This window comes from Branchiostoma belcheri, unplaced genomic scaffold, assembly GCF_001625305.1.
Source record: "Branchiostoma belcheri isolate BF01 breed outbred unplaced genomic scaffold, Haploidv18h27 scaffold27, whole genome shotgun sequence".
Lineage (NCBI taxonomy): Eukaryota > Metazoa > Chordata > Leptocardii > Amphioxiformes > Branchiostomatidae > Branchiostoma > Branchiostoma belcheri.
Window position 1 is genome coordinate 1,999,771 of NW_017803876.1, and position 20,062 is coordinate 2,019,832.

Here is a 20,062-nt window from a genome sequence, read left to right on the forward strand (position 1 = left end):
AAATCAGAAAAAAATGAAGAGGCGAATCCGAGAACCAACAAATTAAATTGGTGTGGCCTAAGCTACAACATTGTCCTTACAGCTGTGTGTCCTTACAAACTTACCCTAGCAGCCCCCGGTCCCAGCCCCTGATGACCTGACCTGACCCCAGCGTGAAGACGAACGGATCTCCTCGAGGAATGCTGCTGTCGAACTCGGTACCATCTTCAAGTTTCCCCTGCAATGCACACAAAATGTAGTTAGGTATTGACATGTCAGCAACCTGTAACATGATATCAAAACAATACATGATAGTAAACAAGACAGATTATGATGTAGATTAGCCATATCCTGTTTAGGACTTTTGGTGCCAATACTGTACGTCATTCATTTCTATCTTTGCTCTTTTACAAAGAACACTGGAAGTTAAAGATCATCTTTCCATGGGCTATACCCTTTCAAAATTTCAGGAGGTAGTCATTTGTTCCTCCCTGCCAGTTTTATTTTGATATCCATCTAAAAATTGTGCCTGCCAGCCTCCCTCGTATTTTCAAAGATCATCCTGGTAGCATCTACAATCGCAAAAAAATGACTTAAGCACAAATTAGTAGCCTGGGTACCATCCGGATTTTTGCTATGCAATGCTCGAAAAAATTTTTCGAGCGTTGCGTAGCGAAAATCCGGATGGTACCCAGGCTACAAATTAGCTCATATAATACATATGTAGACAGTGTCAAAGAAAATGTGTTTCCCGTTTCGTCTGTGTGTCAGGTGACCTTGAGTGGATCAGTATTGTTATGTTTTATGTTGTTGGATATGGTTTGTGTACTTTGCATAATCAATTATGCTGTGCTTTCATATCCACATGTTAGAACAACAACCAAATGTAACCTGAAACGCTTTTATATACACACAGCCATCTTTTTCATAAAACCCTGCAAAAGTATGGAAAACAATAACTTGCTGGTAGGAGGAAGAAGAGAAAGTTTTGCAGAATAAGCAGAATGATTGACAATACTGAATCAAAATACCACGAGCCACAATGGCAGCCCCGGGTTCTGTGCCCTTGGTGACATCTGTAGCAGCACGATAAATCTTTCCGACATCTCCTTTTTCAACAGCCCCACAATAACCCAGTGAAAAACGACACTGGAGGAAATAAAGCAAATTTCCAGCTTGAGTGGATACGCTCTACGGCACAGGGGTTGGCATCATGTATGGAATAAAATGGCACCCGCATTTTCTTTTATCTACAATGCAAATATTGAAAATCTTAAGACTACAGCTGCAGCTTTGTACTTTTACATTGTTCCTGGCAAGATTAAGAATGTAACTTAAGTCTTGGAGCTCTCTTTGAAGAACTCATGTCTTGTTTTTTCTCTGAGAAAAGAGAAAAAGAACAGGTAGTAGACAAGGTCATAGAAATGTCCTTGCATGGCTGTTTCACTCCAGGAAAATCTTTCATTCCTTCAGTCCAGACTTTGATGTCCCTGTACCACACAGAGTGACATCCCCAAGCCCTACAATTATAGGCCCAAGCCAATCATTAAGTAATTCCCCAGGACAAAACTTTCCTCCTGCCAAGCCACGACCCTTTTCAGGCCAGCCAGATGAAACCGCCATTTAACTCGGCAAGAGCTTGTAGCTCCAGCCTCCCCCTGTCATCCTTCTCACAAGGTGTGTGTAGCCTACTTACTTAGGGAACATGGACATTCTACAAGTCCATGAGAAGTGCAGAATCATCATGAGAATGCCTTTCAAAACGGCACATGTACAACTTTTCTTTGTTTGTTCCTTTCTTCTTCAAACACAAAAATCTCTTTTGTCAACAAAAGACAATGAAGCAGGGAAAGCTGAACTCTGTACAAGATGGTGGAAAACAAGTGCATGAGGGATGACTTGTCAGTGAGAAATGTTGAAATCATTACAGTTAACTGTAATCACAAATGGTGGTTTTAAATGAACGATTCCTCTAGAATCTAACAAGAAAAAGTTGTTTGCAGCCTTTTTTTTATCCGTCTCAATAAAACATCATTACTAGGAAATGGATGGAGTTTCCTGCGGTGGTTGCCTTGACAACGAGCCCACTGCTGGCCTCTGCTGCTGCCCTGCGGAGCCGCTGAACAACAGCGACTCAGCGGCACGTTACCAGACCTACTCAAGCAAAACTCTTCCGTTTCAGGCCCTGGTCGTCACCTGCTGCCCCATACAGCAGGCGCTAATGGCACCACGAGACGCAGCGGACAGCGAATGGGGCAGAACACACGGAGACAACGCAGAGTGCCTCCCCGCACCTTGGGGATCCTTCCTCCCTAAACAAATATTTGACTACCATTGACTACATTGCATGGGGAACAATGCACGCTAAGTAAATACGACACAAGAAGGCTTGTAGATGTTCAAGAACAGTTGAAGACGAAGACCTAGTCTGTTCCTTCTCCGAGAGTAGTTTTTTGGATGCAGAAAGGTCACCCTTGTCAGGTCTGATCTCATCATGACCGTCCACACAGCAAGTTTCACACAAGGGCCCCGGCCCGAAACCCCAAGACTTCAGCGGTTGCATTGAGGCACGTGAAAAGGACCAGGGTTAACATGACAATGGGTAGAAAGTGCAGGGCCCAGCCGGGGGACGAAGGGAGGCAACAGAACAGCAGTAACCTGTACTTATCCCAGCAGGACAGTCCCAGTGGTGACCCATGGATGTAACATGCTAGACTAGCCACCTTTCTCTGCCATACTTTATCTATTGAGTTGTGGGAGCATCTGCCGTGGTTTCCTCGGAGGTTTGCTGTCAGCCTCTTTTTTCTGCTTTTTTTTTACTTTCTTGGAAGATTTTTGGGTTGCAACAAGTTCCAAAAGGGAGCAGATCACTGTACAGTAACCAGCACTCATGGGATAGTCCCACAGGATCTTCTATAATTTCTTCCATTTTTTTCTTCAAAAAGGGACAAAAATGTATTTAAAAAGCATGAATCACATTTAACCTTAACATTAAGAGAATGTACCATCAGTTGCCTGTGATATTTCTATTTATTATCTGACAAACTGCGAACAATTTACATACTGTGACAACTGGGGATTTCTTTAAAATTTCATTCATAAAAAACTTAGCGACAACCTCACTATAAATTTAGTATAAAACAAATGCCGTTACTCCCAGTATATACCCATCCTAAGTTTAAAACGTTTAAAAAACACACTCCAGAAGAAAACAACATTCTCCAGATTAAATAGCCAATAGCATTCCATATTTGAAATCACTCCTCTATGATTTATTACCTGTCAGATGATATGATATGTGATAGATGTCTAACATAGATAACTTGACAGATATGTCATATACTGGCACCTGAGAACTCGTTGACAAAACAACAGCAAGATCACCTTGATAACTGACATGAACAGACCATCTTCAATCATTTATATGGTAACAGCCATACTAATATTTCCACTCCAAGCAGATCCTACTGGGCAAGACAGTATCCACTGGCAAGAGTAGTGACCCATTAGCTTCTGTTCTTTAAAGTACAAGTGTGGCCCTGATTTTATTGAATTCAAATCATAGTGTAAACTTTGATGAAAACATGCATGTTTAGTGCCGTTGATAAGCATGCATGTAGCCTGGGTGCCATCCTCCTCCGGCTCCAACCATGGTAGCCAGTGACATTAGGGAGCTGGCGGAAACTACGGAGGATAGAACCCAGGCTAGCATCCATGTCCTTCCGTATCCCTAACACACACACTGAATACAACATGAAGTGCTCGTTGCCTGACATCTCTGTGCTGCAACTTCCACACACCTGTGCATTCCACTGACGTGTGCTGCAGTCACAAAGCTGTTATCAGGGGCATCACATCCTGGAGACCTGCCAATCAAAACTGATAAAACCTGTGCAGTTATCACGTTCTGTAGTCTCACTAGTTAGTGGAATTTAACGCCAGCGCCGGTGACATTTCCTAATTGTTTATCCACCAAGACCTGGGGTGCACCTTTGTTTATTTGTCCTGCTGTTTGACAGACTATATATGACTCTTAAAACTGAATGTCTCCCATGTAATGAGTACAATAGCTAACATCATTGTAACATATATACAATGTATTTCCTCTGTACTGCCAGTGTATTGCATTGTTGCCATTGCACTCCTAATGAGATAGAAAAAATCAGATGAATAGATGTTTACTAATTTCTATTGCGACAATTTCAAACAATAAACAATAAAGATTATAGATATCTGTCACTCCCTATTGCGAGAACTTAAAAAAGTTTTGTGTCTCAGTCACTTTTTTTCTCCGATTAAGCACTAATAAGCAGTATTTATCAGAACTCCCCTTTGATATGTTAATTTCACCAGGGCATTCCTGTACACTACTGTGGGAAGACATGACTGTGGGGTCCGTGGGGAGATGGTATCACTCAGAACAGTCAGCAGTTATCTGTGTGGGACATCAGGCCCTGTGCCTCTCTCACCCCAGGTTGGGACTTGGAGACTGGAGAGCAAACTCAACCATTTTTACAGAGCAGGACTGTGTGTGTGTCATGCTTGTCTGACTATAGAACTGCCTGCAGTGGTAAAACCATTTTCCCACTCTTTTTCTTAGGTCCTGCCTGGCATATGGAAAGGATCTGATATAAAGTTGGACAGTTCTAGTATGCTCACGATTCTTGCACAGTTGCCGACCATGGTCTCCTTAATGAACATGGCAAGAAGTCAGTTTCAAACTTTTCCAGCATCAGAATAAACTATTTCTATCAATGGACTGTTGCCTAATGCATATTCATCATAGAAGGACAGAAAATTAGGGCTCTGTGTTCCCATTGTTTTCAAATGTATACCGGCACTTATTTATTGTCTATCCTACAATTACCCATGTCAGATACTGACAACTGCTTTTGTTTTCGGTACCTTACAGAATGCGAAAATTAAGTTTTCAAAACAAAGGGAATAAACCCCTCCCCTTTGTTGAATAGCTCGTTAATTACCGACCCATTGTTTGAGGCAGTAATAAGCGGTGAGGTGGGGATACTTTCACTGACAGATTAGCCCATTGTAGTCTGTAACTGTAAGTCTGTCTCCGCTGTCCAACTTTCCCGGCCCCGTTACTGAAGCCCCCAGACGTCAGGCAGACAAAACCTTATCATTTATAAAATTGTCCTCGTCAGAAACCTCATTCCGACCAAACCTCCCATGTTGAGTGGTAAAAGTTCACTGGAGAGGTCTTTCAGGCAGGATCAGTCCCACTGGTAATTATCTACCCTATTTTGTAGCATCCACCAGACCTTCCTAAAGGGATATATCAAGAACATTATAAGTAGAATTCAGCTAAAATAAGCTAACTATTGGCCAGGGGAGTGAGCCGCAATAAGAGCAGATGAACTCTAATCTACACTGGCATATTAGTCCTTTTATGACTTCCTTATTTTGACTAAATTTTACTTTTTTCAGCCTGCATTGTTGATCTGTACGAGTCTGCCTACAGGGTATTTTGGCTGATTTTAACATCCTCCACTGGGCTGGGAGGTCTGGTAGTAGAGACTATCAGAATCCTGCTTCCCATAAAATCAAATTGCCTTCATATCTCCCCCAGCACCCCCTAATAGCACATCACACATCACAGGAGAACCACAAATTTCAGGGTAAGTTTAGGACGTCGGGTAATTTTCCACGAGATATCAATACATATCACATTATACCAGGAGTCATGATGATATTTCAACTCCAATTATTTGGGGTTCTGTGTTTTTACGACGTCATCATACAGCCTCAATAAACCTAATCTCACCCAGAGGTACCATCAGCTGAGACGCTGTGATAAACAATTCTCTTGACAATGATGTACACAAACATGGGGACATTGAGTCTCTACCAGTTTCCATGGGTAGTTTGAAACATACCGGTAGTAGATATTGGCCAGACAGGTTGAATAACTTGATATGATAATTGGTTTATTGGATGAAAACGTACATGCTAAAACCATATTGCAGCCAACTAATAAGGCCAGCTGAGTTGCATGATCTTGGGCCAGCTATACAGATGCAAAAAATAAAAAATATCAAAATACAACTAACAAATACAAACTTTTCCAGAAGAGTTATCAGTGTTATCATTTGCAAGCCATGAGGCCTCTGGTCGAGCAAACTGTTCTCCAAAACCAGCCTCAGCTCTAAGATCTGAGCCAATGTCTACAATTTTTTTTCTATTCCATGGGAAAGTCTCGTAGAGATAGGGGACAGAGTGCAGATATCCATAATTCACATCTCCTCATTACCAAGGTAGACAGAGCAATTACACCTTAGGTGGTGGCACACTTACTGATGGATTAAGCCATTGTTGTCTGTGCTCCCAGTCTGTCTTCATCTTCCTACCGTCTCACTCTCACCTCCAGCAGACAACGTCTAACTACTCTCGCAGGCCTATCCTTCATTAAGAACCCTCTTATCTCACCACAAGCTGACAATCTTTGTGTCTGTAAATGGGGCAAATAATGGATCATCTGAAATCCAGGTGGCAGGTAAACCACAGTTAGCAAGGGTCCCAAGATAGAGAGGTCCAGGGTGGTCAATAACTTTTCAATTTTTCACGTCTTCTGGGTGTTATCCAAATCCAACTCATCTTCAGTAATTGCATGGAACTACTGATCCTCTGGTAGTATGGAATAGAAACAGTACAGGTGTCCTCATGCACGAACCAGTATCATTAAACTGGAAAGCTAAGCACTAGAATGGTGATTTTTGTTTGTTTGTTTGCTTGTTTGTTTGTATGAAAAAGATTTTCTTCTACTATTTTTCACTGAAGATAATACTAAAAGAGGCCTACACACATGAAAGTAACTGCTGAAACTTTCTAGGGTAGGTAACTGCTTTCCTGTGCTTCACACAATGTTTGTTACTCCATCAGTTGTTGTGAAGTCATTTTCAGCACCAAGGTCATCACCCACTTGCAACCGTCTTCAGCTTGGAACAGTACTCCTCTCATTTCACTTTGCTCATGAAGTAAAATCTCTTTTTTTCCTGGACTACCACTAGTACTACCATCATCATCATCATCATATCATAGACAAAGAAGACCACACTTTTGTGGGCCAGTTTTGATACCTTTGTTGCAACAGCAGGACCAATATACCAAAACTTTCAAGCAGAAAGAAATGCCTATTAATACTAAATTACGCATTTGTCACCCGTGACAGGTATACAGTATTCATGCAAAAATATTCGTTTTCGTCCCGACCCCTTTTTAATTACAAAGCAATTATCACTGCAATCTCATTATGTCATATTCTCTACCACAAAGATATCCATACTCCTGATACCTTTCTGCAAAACGAGTAGCATTCGACACAAACACTTTGTGAAAGACCTACACCTATGCTGCTGCTATCTATAGTAAACTATAACATAACATTTTCATTTTGTGCAATAACTTACAAGCAGCAAAGAAAATGGCAACATGATTTTTAACGACCATGACTTTGACCTTGTGCGCTATCCCCCCCTGCCTAGCAGTGTGGAAAATAAAAACCATTTCACAGGGGGGAGGGGGGCAGGTTCTAATGCGGATTACGAACCTGTGGGAAATGCCAACGAGTCTCCTGTGGGTTACCATAAAGAAAATGACATTTTATACCCTGCTGCGGGCCGACGTTTTCATGGTGCGCCGTAATTCAATTTCCAAAGAAGATGTCTTCATAAATTTGCACACAGAAACATTTCCTGCTGGCTATTTGGCATATTAATTCCTCGTGCGTATGTAGCATACGCTTTGTAGTCTATCATGGGCCCTATATGCACAATATATGATATTTCAGCCAACAAGTACAAAACAAAAGGTAACAGTGAAGGTTCTAGAATAATAGCATCCAATTTGAATCATTTTGAAAAAGTGATTCCTAAAACTGCACTTTTTTTATTATTTAGAATGTCTAACCAAGTGGGAAATAGTTCTTTTGTGGTATGTGGTATTGCTATGTATCTTTTATACCTGGAATAACCTTGAGATATCAAAGAATGCCATGCCTCAAAGTCAGTCTACATATTTCTCAGAAAAATGTTACAGTTTCCAGGAAAGCATTTTTACAACATTTAAATCAAGCTGAAGCCTGTCGATCTAAATAAAAGAAAAATCCTGTTCCCCAAGGTGAGTCCACATATTTCTAAGAAGAACATTACAGTTTCTTGGAAGGCTTTGTCAAGCAGAAGTCTGTTCATCTAAAACTTTGAAGAACATCATTTCTAATCGTGTAAAAAAAAATTGGTGTGGACTAGCCAAACCACCTTGGTGCAGCTCCAACCAGGAGAATTACAAGTGTGAAGGACTTGTGTAACGAAAGGGCGATGACCCACGCACACACCGGCAGGTTGACCTTGTCCATCTGCCACCGTTGTTACCGAAGGTTAACACATGTTTGCTGGGACATTACTGCCAATCAACAAAGCATCATGGCCGACATTGTTGTTTCCTAGGTAACCATGTCGTTATGTTTATTGGTCAGTGCTTTGTGGACAGAATGGTGTGGTTCAGGTGCAAACAGTAGCCTCTACCAGGCTTCAGAAGCAGCTGGAAAGAGAAGAAATTGGCCAAATGGGCAGATGACATAATTGATATTAAGTTTATAACAGAACATTTCATGGTCATCTGGAATTTTTGTACACATTTCGTGGTCATCTTGGTCATTTTCTTGCTCGTCATACGTAAATACACGTATTTGAAAATGTAAGAAAAACAAAAATAGGTTGCTTTACAAGCACAAATACAAAACAATAAAATAAATATGGGTGGGACTTATTTACAGTAGTCCCAATTCACTTATACAACATGAACTGGAATCATCTTGTGATTCCATTAATTTATTTCCTTCATTTTTATCCAGGGTTGCCCAGCTCAGTATATATGACTGAATACACTCCCATCCCTCCAACATAGACAAGAAACGACAGCAACATTTATAGGTATAAAACTCCCAAATCTGTTACCACACCCCACACGATTGTTCTAAACAATCAGCCTAAGTGCCATAAAGTGGCTTTACCGTCTGTTAGGACTGCTGAATGGACACACCCACCCCAGGGCACCTGACATTTGGGCTGAACAATTACAGATGATTCGCTGTTTTAAAACAAGTGCTATTATCATAATGGCGAATATCAGGCAATGAAAATTATGATAATACACGTGGGAGATGACAGATATGGTCCTTTTGGGAAAAACACTCACTAATAGACTAGTCAGCTGGTGCGCACTGTGCTGTACATTACTGACACTTACATTTTCAATGTTGGCAATAGACTGCATGGTAATACATGTACAATAAATCTTTGAAAAATGTCTGAAGTAGACAAAAAAAGGACAATTGAATAGCCTAAAAGTTTGACTGACCACATTGGCAAATACTGATTTTCATTACTTCCAGGTGCAAAAGTATTGTTTTGAGCATGTGTCTGTACTGTCTATCCTGAGGTAGGTTGACAGCATATGGGTGGGTGAAGAATGAGAGGAGGTCAAAAGTTATAGAATCTGGCTGGGAGCCAGCAGGGGAAAGTCAAATGGAAGCAGAGGGCTGCATCTACTACTAGTATTTCTTGTCTTCGTTGAGTTTTCTCATTTCACTATAGACAGGATTCTTAAATGCATTGGGGGAAAATCGTCTAAGGCACAACCAAAAAGTGCAGATGGTCCTTAGGCCACACCAATTTAATTTCTTGGTTAACGGATTCGCCGCTTCATTTTTTTCTGATTTGCAAATAAAAATAAAAATTCAGAATCAACTGCAAAATGTTCATATTTTGCCCTGAACAGTTGAAAACAACTTCCTTTTCTTACCACTTGTTACAGTCATTCCATCTTTCAATGCAATAGTATCATTAAAAGTTCAAAATTCATTGTTAAAATTTTGAACCAGCCTGGTGTGATGACTTCATGGCTCCTATGGTACCATTTTGGGCCATAATAGGATGCCTAGGCCTGTTTTTATTTTTTATTTTTTTCGCCCGCCCGCTCCATTATTTTTGTAGAAAAATCCGTTAACCAAGATATTAAATTGGTGTGGCCTTATCTAGTATTGGTCTCTCATAAAAGTTTGACTGTATATGTGTACATGTATACACAATTAAAGGGCAATAAACTGTGGGACAACAGTGAGAAAGGAAAAACGTGTAGATCGCGTCTGCCCTTGAATGTGAGGCAAAACTAAACGGTGTGGCCCCTGCGGGGTTACCACAGGTCAGTTGTGTTTCCAGGCCCGGCTTGGGTTTAATTTAGGTAACCTAATGTCACGGATGGCCAGGTGTAGATAAACAGATAAATACCAAACGTTCTACCAAAGGTGTGACGTTAAATGTTAAATGTTGCAGTGCCGAAATTGCCCTTGCCCTACTTAACGCTTGCCTGGCTTTTCTGGCCTGGCAGTGAACAGGTGGTCCAGTGTGCATACAGCTGGTCATATTACCCATCCTAAATCATAAGGATTGTAATACAATATATTCCTGTATTTTCACGGTCAGCGGAATAAAGCAAACAAGATATAGCTTTGCAGTCTTTGAAGTCTAAAAAAATCATTGTCAGAATTCTTGTCATACCACTTATAACTCCTAGCAGGTTTCCCAAGAGCATCACATTGTCAGAGATTCAGAAAGTGGCAACTTATCTAACCCCTACCGTCATTTGCCAGGTTACATGTATCCGCTTCAGTTTAGATATGCAAGGATACATTATACTGGGGGACGTCTCACATAAGATCTCTTTAGACCCATTTTCCCAGGGTGGTGGATCTTGGTGGTGACCTTGTGGAATTACGTTAGTAACTGTAGACCTGCGACATCCTCCTAAAGTTCCTTCAGTTACAGTCTTTGGTGTGATCTAGGATTTGTACATCCATTTGAATACAGACCATGTAGTGCAAGTGTAGTGCATATGTAGTGTGTGAATACAAACCGTATAGTGCATGTGTAGTGCATGTGTAGCATGCGAATACAAACCGTGTAGTGCATGTGTAGTGCATGTGTAGCATGCGAATACAAACCGTATAGTGCATGTGTAGTGCATATGTAGTGTGTGAATACAAACCGTGTAGGGCATGTGTAGTGCATGTGTAGCATGTGAATACAAACCGTGTAGGGCATGTGTAGTGCATATGTAGCATGTGAATACAAACCGTGTAGTGCATGTGTAACGTGTCCCCCTTCTTGGACTTGATGGGGCAGGTCTCCGCTCGCTTCTTGATCCCAATCTGTAGTTTCTGCTCGCCGGCCAGACAGACAGATATCAGGGCTGCTAGCGGCACCAACACCACGGGCTTCATCTTGGAAGATCTGCCAACATTGAAACAGAAATCAATCAAAGGAAATGAGCATGTTCTGTTACCTTCCATATCAAGGCATATGAGTGATATGGGAGAGGTCTACCCATAGCACGGCCTCTGGAAATTGGCACATAGAAGAGGGTCTGCATGGGGGGGTCCTGGCAACGGTTAACGGAAAATTCAGCAGGGCCGATAACGCTTAACGGTAAATTCAGGAGGGTCGGCAACGCTTAACGGTAAATTGACAGGCTTTTTTTTCGAGCTGCACTGGATTTAGTATCTTGCTTTGTGAGAAAGGTGATCACTGACAAAATTACGTATACCTTACATGTAATGAAGCATGCATTTAAGGTATGTGTTCCCTGTGTTTCCCACCTGCCCTAGGTCCCCGAGTGCGTCCACGGATAAAGGTGAGTCCGAGTCGACGTCGGCCAGCTTGCATGTTTTCAGTTTAGGATTTTGAGAGGGCGCTCGTAATCTAGGGGGTCCGGGGGATGCTCCCCTGGGAAATTTAGGATTTTTAAGCCTTCAAAAACGCAATTTACCGCATTTTGAGAGGCAAATCATGGTGTTTGTCGGTCCTTCTGATGTTTACATGTTTTTACTCAAGATTTTGTTAATTTGCCTGTCAAGGTTAACGTTGATGGATTCGTTAAAAAAATCTGTAACTCTCCGCAAACTTCCGGAAATTGACGGGAAAGCTGGTTCTGGCTCGGAGCCGAAGGGACCGAGCGCAGAAGCGCGAGTCGAGCGCCAAAGGCGCGAGCAATGTAGGGGGGTCCGGGGGCATTCTCCCCCGGGAAATTTTGTATTTTTAAACCTTCAATGACACATTTTCCTGCACTTTGAAAGGCAAAATTAGGCGTAACGAAGAATTATTCATTAACGCTTAACGCTGAATTTAGGATGACAAATAACGTTTTACGTTGAATTAAAAGGACCAATAACGCTTCACGAAGAATATACCGATAACGCTTAACGTTGAATTGGAGCAGGCCGGCAACGATTAACGGTGAATTAAAATAGCCCATAACGGTTAACGAAAAAGGGCATGCAGACCCTCATAGAAGTACATGTACTACTAAAAAAATTAAAACAACTTTTCTGGACCAATGACAATTGCCTTACCCCAGAAAGCTGCAAAATCAGCAAATATATGCCCTATATAGCAACAAAATATCAGAAAAACATACTAGTACACATAACTGCTCTATTCTTTGGCTAATAATTCATTGTCTACTAGATCAACAGCACTTTGTCTCATTGCAAAAGGATTGTGTACAAGGACATAATTTTTTCCGACAATAATGAATTTCATAAGCCATTACTACATATATATCTAAATAGTTATTTTTGTTCATTCCTTTTGAGATTTGTGCACTCTGATCTATGTTAATTAGTAGCCTGAAAAGAAACATAGCTGTGGCACTCCCATCCAATTCCAATTTTCCCCACCCAAAGTCCAGTGCATGTGCCCTGGAGAGAACCTTCTAATGAAACACATAAGCCATGCAGCCAATGACATTATCTGTATGCAACAAATCAGAATCACTCAGATCATGATAGATCTGACCCTAAACACCAAACCGCAGTTCACCATGCTTGTTTATGAATCAATCATGTCTCCCTGAATGCCAAATGACCAAATGGAAGAAGAGGAAGGAGGTGGTGGTAGGTGTAGGGATGATGTGAAAGGGTCAGATGTAACAGATTTCTCCCGGGTGTACCTGACGATTCATCACACGTGTCACAGAAGCTGATTAGGACTCTAGGAGGGCATGTACACATCAGTCACTGCCATGTCTGTTGGGTTACAAGACCAGCACATTGGTAGAATGTACTGTACCTGTGCGAAACCCAGCATTTTCACGTTTTTTGTTGGATGTTTGGTCAACGGTAGAGAATTTTGTCCGTTGCAGACAATATCTTTTCTCACACATTTGAAAACTATAGACAGGATGTCATCCTCAAATACGCAAATATGACCTTAAAGAAGGCATTACAGGTTATATTTTTAATAACACCTTTAATATTGATGTCTTGCCTTGAGTAGAAACTGGCCTAGCCATATCACCACCATAATCTGAATGTGAATCACACAACTCATAAATCCCAACAAAAATACATAACTACACACTGCATTGTGACTATGAAGTGATGGGCATTTGTATATTTGTTCAAGGATGTTGTGATCTCATACTTCCAAAAATAGCAGTCCCGAATTGAAAGAGAAACAACTCTGGTCTAATAGTAAGAATCAAATTTCTCTGGTCAAATTGCTCTAAAAGTCCAAATTGACAATAGTCGCATAATGTTTGCTATTTATACAAACAATTTACAACACCAAATCCTCCTTTCGCTGTGGCAAAAACACCACACCCTGAAAAGTGTTTCATTTTCATTCTGAGGATATACAACAAAAATAAATAATACATAGAATGAGACAATTGATTACGTTTATTGATTTATTGATGTTATGAAAGTGGCATCGAGCATGTGGGGTTGACTAACAAACAGCTGATGCTGGCAGTATAAACAGAAACAGTGCCCAGCATCCTGCTAATCTGACTCTCGGCCAACTTTCCCACCAGGTATATGCTTGTTGTTCCACTGTCAGATACATGTATGCCCTGTACCACAAAAACAAAACAATTTACTTGCAACCTCTTGTGCTATTACTAGAGTAAGGAGGATAGAAAAGGTAGAGGTAGAAATGGTAGAAGAGGTAAAAATTCAACACATGAGTACTGTGCTACCCTTAGTTTTTATAAATTAAGAGGATAAAAATCAAATAAAGTATATCAAACTTGAACATTAAGACTTAAAGCTCATATTTACAAAACTGATTTGAATTCAGTAATGAAGTGGCAAAAATGGCAAAAACAAAATTTCAAAAGAAGGTAATCGCCCCACTGCTCGTTTCAGTCAATCTAACTTCAGATGGGCCGTGACGTCCAGAAGCCATTTCTCATCAATTCTACTTTCTGCCTGATGTTTCAGAACCTACTTAAAAACAAACTTCCAAACAACTTCATTGCTTTTGATTCTATAATTCTTCCCTTTGTAACAGTGACAGGTCTAGATGTTGATATATATCCTTTATGAAAAGGGAATAATAAGAATATCTCTTAAGCTTTAACTGACCTTCTTAGCAAATTTCATTTTCTAGTGCAAGATCGAATTTCTGACCAGTGCTGCAATCATGTTCAACCCAGAAAATAGACATATAGTCTGACACAGAGTCTCTTTTACGACTGCTGCTTTGCCTTCGACTTTTTTTTAAAATCCAGAACAGTCCTGATATTCCGAGTGGGTTCTTCACCCTCGTTAGTATGTCAAGTGTTATTAGATGTATGATGCTGATGATGCATGACAGGGAATCACACACTTGGGAGTACTGACAGGGGGCCGGTCTTAAGCCTGGCCAATCCATTTCAGATCTAGTGACTTCCACTCTTCTTCCTATTTCAAACTTATAGCATCAAATACTAGGAAGGTTGGCTTTGAGGGGAATTTCGTATTAGGTAGGATTTCCTGTTTCCCACTATCCATACTACATTGTCTTCCTGAATTACCAAGACATGCAGCTCAGATATGTTAACAGTCACAGGGGTGGTTTTTGGTCTGTGACAGTTTAAACATTCACTGTGGAGAATTACGATTTTCTACTCCAACATCTGCTTAAGATAAATTCAACCTCCTAGCTCACACTATTACCCTGCAGCCTACACATCTGTATCAGTATCTGTACAGCCAGTACCCTTGGTATATTAAACTGCCCTTCAGTGTAACACACCAGATTAATACATTTTAAGGTCACAAATGCTGCATTGCCCCTGATAAGAAGGTGCATTACCGGTATAACAACTTTACTGCATCACCTAATGGGAATAAAAACCTAGGGGAAACAAAGGTCAACGATTCATGGCTCTATAATTGCTAGATAATCTGATAAGCCGTGACTAATTCCGGGGACCGGTTTAGGGTACCTCAGGGCAGCTTCACTGAGCGTTCAAATCCTGGTACTTTGTAGTTTCTTTCTTTATACTATATTCTGTATTTTGCAACTCCAAATTTCCTGTCTTCCAGAACAAATTGGCCGTGAAGGTCTTTTAGCCTCTACCAAGCTTTGGAAGCTTTTTCCAGCCACTTTCAAAGCCTGGTAGGGTCTAAATATATCTTGTTGGAAATGGAAGGTGAATGACTTGCATCTACCAAACCAGGAATCAGCCTCTGTTAGCCAGAGTACACGTTTTTTTCTCAAGTTGCTGGTTGCTCTAGTCCTACATTTCCAACACTATGGACCTACCAGCAAGTATACTGGCACGCACAAGTTTACTTAATCCCCCAAAGCAATAAGTAAATCCATCAATCGAAATATCGTTATGCTCAATAGTCTATGGGGCATGACTGTAAGACAGCACACTGGGGAGCTGTAGTGGGGAGAGGAGTGTGCCGTACTTGGTGACAAGCTTGCACCTGCCAGTGGGACCCTTCATCACACTGCTGCAGGTGGAGAACTAGTCTCTACCACTAACAGTAACAGATGGATTTGTTAGGACTTCAATTTCTCCTTCATTGCATTCAATTATGTAATTGTAACCTGCGCCTTCTTATATTTTGTCTTATGCCTCACGGCCTCAAAGAAAAATGGCCAGCAGTCTAATTCGAGTATTTCATGAATACATGTAAACATAGGCTCAGACAAACAAAACAAACTCCATTAGTTGCTGGAAATATATTAGAAATAGGCTAAGTAGGTCGAATTATTTGCCAGTGGAGCTGGCCGACCCTAGTGTTACAATTTTATACCAACAGTCCACTGATTTGTTCTCCAAGGCAAACTCAGTCCTCCTACCAACTATTCCTTTTTTTTAAACAATTTCTACAACTTTAATTTTATTCGACAGGGAGATCTTGTATAGCATAGGGAAGAACAGGTTCTGAAAGACTTCTGTGGCTCTTCCTATGCAGTATCTACTCTTTCTACCCTTTCCAGCCTGCTAGAGGCTACCTCTCTTCCTGTACCTGACACAACAGTGATTTATTACCCAGATGACTGACAGATGGAGCCCAAGGGACCACTCAGGGGACCATTACCCTGATACAGAGCTTCTGCTGCAGAAGTGCTTTGCAGGGGGTTCAGTGCATCATTTTGTGAACAGTGGCAAATACAAAATGCCTCCTGCACCTGTAGTGTGACACCCAAGGGATTGATGTGCATCATTAGGTACAAGTGATAAGAAATGCTCCTAGATTATTATACGTTTTGCAGGTGTATCGAAACCCCAAAGGATGTGGCTGTCTTGGTATCAGGCATAGGAAGATGGTAAAAAAAAGGATCAGGAATGGTCACTACATTTCTGTGATTGAATTTGCCTTATTATTTTCTCTTAGAAGTCCCTAATACTAGTAGCCTATTCTCCGAGTAGAAGTTTGGCTTAAGCTTATTTTTATGTTTGACGGCATTATTACCAGCCTGTCCTTTTTGTACTGGTATATGTGTTTTTTTCCAGTGGCATATAGAATGCTGCCCAGCCTACTGTCTTGCCAATTTGATACACCAAAAGATCTGATTGGGGATTAGGCCAGGCTTATGTCCCTTCTTCTTCCCCCAGTCAGCAGTCATGTTGAAATAGAAGTAAGATTTCTTAGAAATATAGCATGCAACAATGGTATTAAAGATTAACTGTGTATAGATAACTTGTGTAAAAGAAATTTTTAACATATCCGAAGGAGTTCTGTTGAATAGCACTCAACATCTCCACAGTAACACAAACAACACAGATTACATTATGCTGATTGTAATTTTCTTCTCCCTCCAAAAATTCATCAGCTCTCTGGGAGGTCCCTAATTAGCTGACTCAGAGTAACTGATTTAATGTGAACCCCTCTAGATTGGGCAAAGATATGATCATGATATTTAAAAAGATAGATTAAGTTCTCCACATAGCAAGAGATAAAAATGCATTGCAATCATACTAATGTTCTTTGTAACAGTTCCAGAAATTTACTTTAAATAACAATGAAAAACCTCATGTTTGCTATGAAATTAGATACCTGCAATTGCAAATAATAATGTATGACCTATCAGACCTGTATGACCTATCAGATTTTAGATATGATTGCAATTCAATAACATCTGTAGAATACCCTTTTCTATTGAAACAGATATGGGCCAGAATTGATATTGCAATTTACAACATACTGTATATACCAGTCCAGTAGTAGTAAAGGTACTATTCTTTATATCATACCCGGGCCGCGATAACGTTCGATAACGGGTTCCAGACCGGGCCGTACTTTACGGTACGGCCCGGTCCGGAACCCGTTATCGAACGCTTCCATGGCTTCCATAAAACGATTCGAACGCGATTCACCCTAACCGCGCGCGCCCCTTTCGAAAATTCGAATACAGAATCCGGACGTTGGAATTGATGTTGTTGCAGTTTAGGGTTTAGTGGCACCAACTTTTAGCTCATCTTGCATCATGCGCCTTTTCTTGGGTGGGTATGATATAAATAAAATACAACACGGTGTATTCCGCATCGCCCTCGGTCCCGGCCCTCCCGCGAGTCGGATCGATACCTCGGGCGATACGGAATACCCCGTGTTGTATTCTATATATATATTTGCCATATGGCCTACCCCATAAATATTCTAGTTCCTAAAAACAAAAGAATATTTTGCTTTGTTATCATGGCCCATTGTGCCAATATAAAAGAAAAATTGTACATTACATTTTAGATTTTAACCATTTTCACTTGTTTTGTTAACATATAATTGCAGACACGAGTTCGGAAATTGTATGAATAGGATATTCATGTAATTATCTGAGCGCCTAGCCTCAATACCATAGGTGGGCAATTATGAAGTCTGTAATTATTGCATCCTGCCTCCTTCTAATGCTCTTTACCCTGGATTATAGGACCACTCCAATGCTGTACTATTGTGACCTTTTTTTCAGATGACGCCCAAATGACCCCACTCTATTAAACTATTGGAGAGATTTTTTTATGTTTTTACCCTGGATTATAAAACCACTCCAAAGCTATAGAATTGTGTATTTTTTTCTGATGACATTCAAATGACACCACCTGAACAATAATATTGGACAGCTCGTGCTATTTTACATGTAGAGTATAAATACTACAGTCTAACCCCAATCTCCAAGCAGATGCTGAAAGGCAGAAAATATGCATTTTTCTACCTAGAAAATGTTATGATTTTGCCTTCTAATACCTGCTAGGCAAATAACCTTATCCCTTTCCCAACAAAAGCTATGGGGTCTCTACCTATTTTTTCGCTGGTAGGGCTTGACAAAAACAACATATTTTTCCTGACAGATTTATAATAGCTAAATAAATATAACGTTCAAAAATATGATTTTTGTGCCCCCCTCCCCCAATTTAAGGATCACAAAAAGTGACCACTCTAGCCATGGCCACTACATTACAAACTGCAACCAAGTTCTAACCATCTTCTACCTTCCATCGTTTGTGAGTTCTGGCCCTGTCAGTAATTATAACCATTATTGACCACTGCTAACCACCGTTATTGTCAATAACTCACATGTTTCTTCTTGTCAGCTGGAGACCATTGGCATCCCACAAGCCCTTGCGCGAGAAGTTAGCACTTGGCCGCCTCTGATTGGTGGAATGGCTGACAAAGAAAATCACATTTAGAACAAAATTTTATACAGCTTCTTGATTTTTAGAACCTGGTATGATATCAACCTTCATGTTTTTTTGCAAAGATGAAACTTTGATTAACGAAAAATGCATAAATTTCCGATCCATTTCGAAGCGCCACCTACCACAATAGGAACGAACTACATGACACCTGTCGAGTGGAAACTAGATGGTGGTTTTTGAAATGTGATGCGTCACGGTTCGTCCAACAAATGTTAGCACGGCGTTTGGAGATTTTCATAGGCTTCAGCGAGTAATAACTCTGTCAAGCAGATTGATACTAAGTAACAAGAACGACATTTCTAATAAAGCCAAAATTGCCCATTAGAACATGTTTGCCCCCCAATAATCATTTTATCTCCGTGGCGACGTTTCTTCTAATGCAATTTCCAGCGTCTCAAATGCATGAATTTTATTAATGAAACTGGCGTCGATGACAAATAGACCCCGGTCACATTCTCATTTAGATCCGTTTGGACGTCACCAGGAACCATTTTGGAAATTTCCATTCTGGATAAATTGGCAATTTGCCCCCGGGCGGCGCGTGGCCAGGTGACTGACCGAGAAGGGACAATAGGAGAAAGCAACTTGTCGGATCCTAAAGCAGATAAGACTGGGACAGAAATGAAGTGAAAGACAAGAGATACAAAAATCACAGATACGCGTGATGTGTGTTGTGATTTAGGCTATAGCTTATAATAATAACACTCGGCTAGACAGTCAGTTTTGTCCTCTTTTGTCCGACTGAAAATCTATTCGCTTTTGTCCGAATCCCCAAGGACAGGCGGACGCAGTGGACGTTGTTTTGTATTTGTACCTTCTGTTTAGTTTTGCTAGTTTTCCAGCAGAAATGTTCAACCACACTGTTAATATCATGCGCAACAGATGGTAGTTTCCCGGAAATGTCAGCAGTCCACATTTGTTGAGTTTGTGAACGTTTGTGCCAGTCATATTCCTTTTATCATTTTATGTTTACTTTTATTCCACACAATGTGTAGCCCCTGACATTCGCCAGCTGTCAATATGTTCCTCGCATAACCTCATGTAGAAGGATGCGCAACACCCCCTTTTCTGAAACTCGCTGTAAACCACAGACCAC

General features: G+C 40.7%; 1 long non-coding RNA gene and 1 pseudogene across 1 annotated transcript in view; one reads left to right on the forward strand and one right to left on the reverse strand.

Annotated features, from left to right (window-relative positions):
* LOC109472214 overlaps positions 1 to 473 on the forward strand; it is a 34,514-nt gene extending 34,041 nt beyond the window's left edge. The window contains exon 3 of the long non-coding RNA XR_002140347.1: positions 457 to 473. This is a non-coding gene — a long non-coding RNA (uncharacterized LOC109472214). The remainder of the gene's footprint in view (positions 1 to 456) is intronic.
* The window catches only part of LOC109472207, a 30,572-nt pseudogene extending 11,638 nt beyond the window's left edge, over positions 1 to 18,934 (reverse strand).
* Between the last annotated feature and the right edge of the window lie 1,128 nt (positions 18,935 to 20,062).